Here is a 10010-nt window from a genome sequence, read left to right as displayed (position 1 = left end):
AATCGCTAGAAAAAAAATAGTGTGCAGAAAAAAAAAAAATCTGTTGGTGAATATAGAATGAACTCTGTTCCAGTTTTGTTTTTATCTTAGATTTATGTACTGTCTTGGGTATATACATACATACATATGTATGTATATATATATATATATATATATATATATATATATATAATGGTATTATTATCCGCGTGTTGGAATAAGAGCATGAAGACGATGAAGACAAACAAGTTGACATAATGCATTAGAATCCAACTTCATTTATTTGTAAACCAAATTTTCGACCCTTGCACGGATCTTACAAATAAATAAATAAATGAAGTTGGATTCTAATGCATTATGTCAACTTGTTTGTCTTCATCGTCTTTATATATATATATATATATATATATATATATATATATATATAATGTATATATATATATATATATATATATAATATATATATATATATATATATATATGAAGAGTTTGTTTGCAAAAACCGATAAGTCCATTTTTAAGGATTTTGAAGTACGGTTTCTGTCATAAAGTACAAAATAATACCTTTTAAATGATACATTGGTCACTACATATAAAGGTATATTTTTGAAGTTATGGTCAAAAGAAGCAAACATTTTCTTATTATTCTCTTTATTTTTCTTGACCTTTAATCGCAAATATCTCCATTTGACAAATATGGACTTATCGGTTTTTGCCAACAAACTCTTCATATGTATATCTATATCTATATATATATACATATATATATATATATATATATATATATGTATGTATATATATATATATATACCGGTTTGAATCATGTGATATCAGTACTGTGTGTGTGTTATATATATATATATATATATATATATATATATATTTATTTTTTTTTTTGGGGGGGGGAGGATATTGGATACCTTCTTAAAAAACACAAGGATGGTATTTCATCCAGTGATCGGTTGCCGATTTTGTTGAAAACCTGTGGAGTCAAATTCATTTACCTGCCATTTTCTCAGGAATAAAAAAAAAGAAAATATGTGTACACATCATGGCATTTAGGAAAAACTATAAAAATGGTGCATTAAATCATGAACAGTGGATTGGCCCTTTATAAATCGGTAATGATAACTCTTACCAAAAAATAGATAATTCTTTTTTTTTTCTGTTTCATTTATTCTAATCTTTTATAAAGCAGAGGAAAATTCCAAGGGTAAAAAATATTCATGTACAAATTTAATATTCAATCATTAAAGATGCTTATTACCTAATAAAAGCTTACATACATAAACAATAAACAGTTATCAAGAACATTGTCATCTATAACGTGGGAAAAGTCATAACACAAAACTGACAATAAGTAGCACTATACATGATCCCATTCTTTAAAATGAAATACATTGTATTGAACATTTCAGAATACATTGAATTTCAGTCTGTACTACATACCACTGCTACAATATATCTATCTCACTCTCTCTCTCTCTCTCTCGCTCTCTCTCTCTCTCTCTCTCTCTCTCTCTCTCTATATATATATATATATATATATATAATATGATATATATTATATGTGACCCTGCACCACAAAACAAACAAAAAGTCGCCAGACATGAATTTTTAGTTAAGACCATATTGGAGAAGAGGTGACTTTAAGCCTCAAAATGATGTATAACTCAAATCAAATGGACTCTCCTAACCTATCTAAACATTGGAAAGAAAGTACAAACTCAGGAAAAGTGTAAATTGAGAAAAGAGGCTCTGAAGTACAGTGTCTATTCAAGCGCTTAGTCTTTACCAAACCGTGCTGGCTGTGCGATGAATGGGACAAAAAACAGGAAGTAAACCACCCAAGTAACAACAATGAAGGGATTATCAAATTAAACTGAAATTAAGCATGCCTCATTAACATATTCTGTCCATGATTAATGCCAACTTTTTAAAGCAGTAGCATTATCCTATCAAAAGTTATTAGAGTTGAAAGTGAAGAGTGTGTACAAGGTTTTTCAGAAATGAAACAGGGACTCTAGAGACACACCTAATCACACTATTCCAACAAAAATGTTCGAGATAAACTGCTAAAAAACACATTTTCCCACCCGTTTTTTTTTTTCATGATCCAAAATTTTAGCATAATGTAAAAGAAGACTATTCTTTCAGAAAATATGAACAAGTCAATATCGGTTAGGTTGACCCATTTCACTTATTTTCAGTCCTCCCGCAAAATCAGTGTGTGCGACTTTTTGTTCGTTTTCTGATGGACGGTCACATATATATATATATATATATATATATATGAAGGGTTTGTTTGCAAAAACCGATAAGTCCATTTTTGAAGATTTTGAAGTACGATCTCTGTCATAAAGTACAAAATAATACCTTTTAAATGATATATTGGTCAATACATAAAAAGGTATATTTTTAAAGTTACGGTCAAAAGAAGCAAACATTTTCTTATTATTCTCTTTATTTTTCTTGACCTTTAATCGCAAATATCTCCATTTGGCAAATATGGACTTATTGGTTTTTGCAAACAAACTCTTCATGTGCATATATATGAACATGTGATTATCAAGCTATGGATGGGATAGCTATGAAAAACAAATTATATATATATATATATATATATATATATATATATATATATAGAAATATATAGAAATATATTTCTTTTCCCATACGCAGTCCGCTCAAGTGTACATGGATAAAAATGTCAAACACTCAAAACCTAGAAACCTTTGGGCATATTTTATAAAATTCGATCTCTTTTGGCTCGAAGTCATTAAGCTTATGACGGCCCATTGAATAATATATTTCACAAAAAAAAAAGAAGAATAGCCAGTCGGTTGGGATGAGGGGGATGGGGGGGGGGGGTAGAGGGGCATTGTCTTTGCGCCTGAACTTAAGAAAATGGTATGACTGACACTCGGCCATGGTAATTTCATAGTTGAGGGCGCTCTGGCATACAGCTTAAAACTTCCGATTCCAATTCAAATGACTCGAGTCCTTACATCCTGTTTACCCACCATGCCCTCTCGATCCAGGTGTTTAAATGAGTACCTAGCGACCCCAGAGTAATGGCATAGCCCTCGTTTACAAGAGAGCAGTTGGAAACCTGTTAAAGAGGCTACCCTGGACAAACAAAACCTTACCAATGTCATTGTACGTGTTGTGGTTTTATTTCTTTTTTTTTCAAACTTCTCTCCTCCCTCACTTGATTTCAAGTGAGTAGACATTGGTTTCTTTGATTTTGTTTTACATCGGTTTGTACTTTCGTTAATTCATTATTCGTTTTCTTATCGTACAAATTTTGCTTTTGCGTGAGACATTCCATTTCTGTTCCCATCCTTATCTAATTTATATTACGCATATGTATATATTTTGTGCTAATGATACAATTATGTTTTCTTCATCTTGTTTTTCTATATCATATTTATTTTGTTAATTTACGGTTTCCGTCCGGTGTCAAGTTGTATCATCATGCTCACGACCAAATCAGTGTGTTTTCACCTCCTTTCAAAACGGCAATGGCTTGCCACTCGTCTTCGTCTGGAAGAGGCACTTGGTAGAACTTGGCAGATTCCGCGTAGTTTGGCATCAATCGGAGCACCACCTTGTCACCTTGGAGACCAATAGTGTAGAGTGTTTCATGAGATACGGCGAAGTCTATGAATCCCGAGTGAGAAAATGGGAAATATTCCAGCTTTCGAATCATTGTTAGATTGAAACCAGAAGCCCGCAAATTGGAGAGAGCCGGGTAGATGTACAGACCCCAGGTAGTTTTAAAGAGAAGGTGATGTCCTGGCAGAGAAGTCAGAAAAGGCGTGTTAAGTTCCACGAATCACATTCTTGAATATTCTTATAAATCCAAACCAGCACTAAAGGTATATTTGTCACAACGCCCTTTCAAACTCTTAAATCAGATTACACCATGAAATCGTAGTGTGCATATATTTCTTATTTATTTCAGGTGTGAAATTCTTCAATTTGCCCCCCCCCCCCTCTAAAATCAAGTTTGTTAAAGGTCCTGTTTACCTTTGGGATCAGCACGTTGATCTATTTTTTTCAAGAAATCACATTTTATGATGCATACGCGTAGGTCTGTTGTACCACAAAACATCCTATCATAAAACAAATGCGATAAAGCCTTAAATATAAGGAAATATCATTATTTTTCTTAATTATCAATGTGCCATGGTGGAACCTCTTGTGTGTCAAACAAAAGCTGAAAAAAAAAATATTCAAAACTTTACCTTCACCTCCGATTTGAAGGCCAAAAAGAGGAACATGCTCAAAGGGATACGTGTAGATCTTTTCTGGGTTACCGTGTCCTGTCATACTTTTGCGGTAGAGTTCCGCTCCGTGTATCCAATAAAGGTACCTGCATTTATGGGGGGGGGGGATATCAGAAACACATTACGTTTGTCATGATTCATTCCGTACAAATGATTGGACATGGTACTGTGCATGGTTGTCAGTCCCCATTGTGACCGTGCATCAAAAAACAACAAAAAAGTCACATCCCTAATTATTATGTACGGACTCAAAAAGGTGAAATGGATCAACCGAGTCAATCTTGAGTTTTCCGATTTTTCTAAAAGAGCTGTCCTTCTTTTACATTATTCTTTAGTTTGGGATCATAACTTGAATAAGGAAATGTGTTTTCAGCAGCTTTTTCTGCAACCCTTTTTTTTTTGGGGGGGGGATTAGAATAATTGGGTATGTCTCAAAGGCCCGTTTTCATTTCTTGAAGCTGTTCGCATACTCTTCATTTTCAAGTTAAGAACGTTTGAAAGGATAAGCTACTGCTTTGAAAGTTGGCATTAATCAAGGACAGAATGTGTTAACAGGGCATACTTAACCTTAATCTGATAATCGCTTCATTGTTGATGTCCAGTGGTTAACATCCTGTGTTTTGTCCCTTTCATCACACAGGTAGCACAGCTTGGTAAAGATTAAACGCTTGAATAGACTCTGTACTTCATGCAGCTGATCCTCTTCTCTCAGTCCACACTTTTCCAGAGTATGTGCTTTCTTTCCGGTGTTTAGATAGGTTAGGGGAGTCCATACGAACTAAGTTAAATACATTATTGTAAAGCTTAGTGTCTGCTCTTTCAGAATCTGTCCTTAACTAAAAACCCATGTCCGGTGACTTTTTGCTGGTTTTGTGATACAGGGTCACATTTGTCCATTTCGAACGTCACAATTTTTTTTTTAATAAACAACAAAGCGTGAATAAATAAATGTGAATAAATGAATATATTAAAACAATTTACCCATCTCGATCATTTGCTTCCATGGACAACACGTCAGGGCCAACAGAAACAAATACTCCCAATGTTTTCAAGTTGACCAGAGATATTGAGGTGATGGCAGTCGTCAATGTTACAGAAAATCCAAAGATGACTCGATTCTTCGCAGACAAGGCAAGGTAAATATTGGCCTCTTCTGGCAATAGGAAAACAAAACATCTGAAACGCGTCCAAATCGCTCGCCTTATGATATGACGTGAAGCGTAATATTACCCATAATACGCACAAACAAACGTACTCTATCTCTCTCTCTCTCTCTGGGGGGGGGGGGGGGGGGTTGCTGTGGTTGAATTTCTGTGGCCCTACATGATTTTTTTTTTAATTTATTTATAAAGATGTTATTCGCAATGAGTCCATTTTTATCAATTCTTCTAAATCACGATTTCGTCAAACTCTGTTCGCATAGATCGCGGATGATGAAGAGATCAGACATGACTGTCGTTTACATCTTATGATAATAAACTTTCTTTACAAAAATCTTTACAAAGAGGAAAATATGAACTTTCCAATTTTCCGTGGGTGTTTGGGGCAAAAATCAATACGAATAATAATACATTTCTCGTTTTAATGCAAAAGCCCATAAGTCCGCCTAGCGAGGTAAATCTTTCGAATCCAAATACTTCTCCAGTTCTTAGCAATACTCATAAAAATAACACACACACACTTACAAACACACACACACACACACACATACACAGACATAGGCTTGGTGATGAACATGTGTAAGAACATTTTTGTTTATTATAATGTACTTAGTTATACAGCATTTTAAAGGTTAGAGTCTGCTCTATCTGCGCTTATTTAAAAAAAAAAATGATAATCCTTATTTTGCGACATTTTGCTGGTCTTGTGATGTACCAGGCGCGGTGGAGCACCCCAATTTGCATCTCATTATCGCCCCGTTCTATTTGAATTTCCAACGGGCATCCACGGCTGTCCGAAACTGTGTGCATGAAAAAGTCAAATCTTTACCTTCTCCTTGTGCCGCTATGCGTGCCGCTAGTAAACCCAAACTTCCCACACTATCTAAGTTTTTAAAAACCTTCCTTTTGATGAAAAAATTATGAAATTTGCTGCACTAGAACTTGAGATATGAAAGCGTTTTGAAAATCACCTCTCGCAAAACATGCTCTCTGTTTTTTTCCGACTGGACAATGGCCGGGCTCCAATGTGTCCGAAATTGGCAACATAAGTTTATCAGGCCTCAATCCATATATGGTGAAAGTTTTCGCTTGGTTCCACCTGTACTTTTTGAGAAATCAACTTGTTTCTACAGGGTTTGGAATAGAAAATTGTAGTCAGCGGAACAATTGAAAATGACGTCATTTCTTTTCCCGTAATAGTGGGCATGCGTGGTACGTGAGATTCAGGATTTCGTGCTCACTGTTGGTTTGCATGTGACGCAGTCAATTTTGCTGAGTGTCGCATGGCGGTGACTGCTGAGTTGCTGCCGCGCACGCTGTATGCAGCAAAGCGTTGTGTGTGCTGTGACATGCAACGCTACAGTCACGCGATTATATATACATGGGACCGACCTGTACGCTTTGCGTTCGAGTCATTTTTGACACCACCTTCTGTTTTTTTTTCCGACACAACCATGGCCGGGAATATTACGGTATAACATATAAAATGCAAGCAGATAAATAAATTTAGGTTTACTTTGTTCGAATGGCGCTTTGGTTCCGCAATCACACTTCGTGAATTTTAGGATGATTTTCGAGGCATATTTTTGGTAATTTTGCTCGCCAGGTTTTCGCTAAAATTTCACATTTTATCATTGTCAAATCCTTTAATATGTTCTATGTGCATATTCGGACATGTTTTCAAATTCAAACTAACTCAATTTTAATCCGAAAATATGTTTCCTTAAATTGTTATTAGCTTGAGAAGTTGTTTACTTTTTCTCAACTACGCGAGTACATGTTGTTTACTTTATGCAAATGAGGCTCGGCTGCCGATGGATTTCTGCGAGATAATTGGGGTGCTCCACCGCGCCTGGTACTGTCATACATATTTAGTTCGTTTATTCTAAATAGATAATGACATTAACTCTTTATGTGACATGGTGGAAACCCCCGTGTGCCACATTATTTTGAGACACCAACGTGGTCATGCGTTGAGAACACATTCTGTTTTTTAAGTTTATATAACTTTTATAGATTTATATTATATTACTAACGAAAAAAAAAGTTGTAGAGAAAATGCTAAGCTTGGCATTGATGTAAATTCTATGACAAATCTAAAATTGCTTTTCTTTCAAATGTCCTGTAACTACATTACTGTAAATGTATGGATTTTGCACACAAGCAGTGACAGAAACTTAGAAGGCAGGCAAATTTGCAGGCAAATCCAGTATGAAACACTCTTCGTCAGTCAATCACCACATAAAGAGTAAGCAGACGAGAGGAAGGGAATCGCTAGAAACGCATTCATTGTACTGTGACATTGGCAATTTATCGATCGGTTTGGGCGGGTGTGTGCGTTTGACCGGAATATGCGAAGTTGGCACGCCATCGACTGAATCGGACGTGCGAACGTGGCACATTTCCTTTATGTTAAGTAAGTATATTAAACATGGCAAGGACGGTTGACGTAAATTCATTATTAAAATTGAATCATATCTATTCTTTTAAGTGATTTGTTTTAACTTGTATTTTTTTTTTCTGAGCTAGCAATATTCATTATGCAATATCTCCCGTCTTACGGGAAACTGTCTCGAAGACGTCAACGAAAATTCCAGCTCGAACGATCTCGTAATTCTCATTTGTCCAGTACAACTGCCGCTCCCTCTGGTCGACTACGATGTCCCACACATGCGAGGTGGTGAACGGAATGATTCTGACAACGAAACCATCTGGTTTGCACACAACAAATCTAGATTTACCGACCAGAATCACGTGACCAGCGACCTCAGAATCGTCCACACCTGAAAAGAAACAGTTTCCTGCAATCATGATATTTCTACACAATTTTGGTATTTCTACACAATCTTTAAAGGAAAACTAATGAAAGAAGACATTCTTGACTATGCCATGACCTAAAACTGTAATACCGAAATGTTAAACTGAGCAATATGTCCATCCAAAGCACGGAACTTTTGCTACGACGGATATGTAGTTGCAACGACCATTGAATATATTTACAATACGTATGTCCCTGCCTCTCTTCTGATTCCTATTTCATTATCATGACCATATTAAAAATGGAGCATTATCAACAAAATATTTATTCCCATCAGAAGAGAAAACCAATTTCATGATTACAATTTTGGCATATCTTTTTATTGAACAGCATCTACAGGCCTACCTGCCAGTCTGTTTCTCTAATATAACTTTGCATAATTTCTGTGGTGAATTGAACTGTTTGTGTTCAAAAACAAACAAACCTCATTTGCATTTTTTCCTTTGAAAGATATACAATGTACTTCACTCAATACACAGCAAGAGATATTTCCGAAGATAGTTTTGAGCAGCTTCAACCCGTTGAGCACGAACTGATTTCGCTATAAGACACGTAAGCATTGTTCCAAATTTCCGGTAAAATAACATCCTTATAGTATTGATTTTTTTTTCTTTGACAATAAGATTAGGTTAAAATCGACACAATGTAGAGGAGATCCAATTCTTCAATGTGACACTCCAAAACCCAGTACCCCCAAAAGAAAAGAAAAAAAAAGAAAATAGGATATGACGCTCTTTTGATTATCAACAGACGATAATAATGTGAAATGTATATACAAACTAATTGATATATTTATTTCAACATTTAGATATTTCAATTTTATCATCTGTTTGCAGTTGAAACACCGTTTGCATTAGAGGTTTGGTTGTAAGTCTGTCATGGACCAGTTTTGATTGCGACTAATAAGTCTCATGTTCTGTTGGAAAAAAAAAAGTGGAAATGAATGTGGAGTTAAACCATGAGGAATTCATTTTTTTTTTGAAATTTCCAAAACTTTCAGGCAACTGGATTATCCATGAGAAATGCAAATATATGTATGATATGTAATATTATGACTACCGTATGAACACCGTAAGGGCGTGCTTAGTCATCTTAAAGGGGATGACTAGTAACTGATCAGTGGGAATCAGTGGGAATGCTGGAGGAAGATTTTTTTTTTTTCAATTCTTGTGGGAATCATTTAAGAGGGGTGTTGTGTGAAAATTATTTGCTTTAGAACGGTCTCATACTAGTATCCCAGTAATGTGCAGTTTAATGCCCCGCCAATGTACATGCATGCTAACCTGTAAACATTAAACTGTACATTACTTGAATATGAGACCATTCTGAAGCAAACAGTTTTCACACAACATTTATAAAATGTACGTAACTCTTAAATGAATCCCCCCAAGGACTGGAACAATCATCCCCCAGCATTCCCACGGATTCCCACTCATCATTTACTAGCCATCCCCTTTAATGCAGAGAGCAGAATAATCTTTTACAGCGTATATCATCCATACGATAGCACTATTAAGTGACTCTACAATTATAGTTCAATATTTAAGTGGTAATTACGAAACTTTTTAGTAAGAAAATTTTAGCAGAATGTGTCATTCTACTAGCTGGGAGAGAGACTGATCAAGGTGCGTGTTCACCCTCACAGAAACACAATATTACAATCGCGTAAACGTTTTGCTTTGCACCTTCTAAATGCCCTGTCAGAATATGTAAACCTATTATGATATAGAGATTTTAGTAGCAAGGTAACATACTAGTGAC

The sequence above is a fragment of the Diadema setosum genome, chromosome 3 (assembly GCF_964275005.1).
Source record: "Diadema setosum chromosome 3, eeDiaSeto1, whole genome shotgun sequence".
Taxonomy (NCBI): domain Eukaryota; kingdom Metazoa; phylum Echinodermata; class Echinoidea; order Diadematoida; family Diadematidae; genus Diadema; species Diadema setosum.
This window is presented reverse-complemented; position numbering follows the sequence as displayed.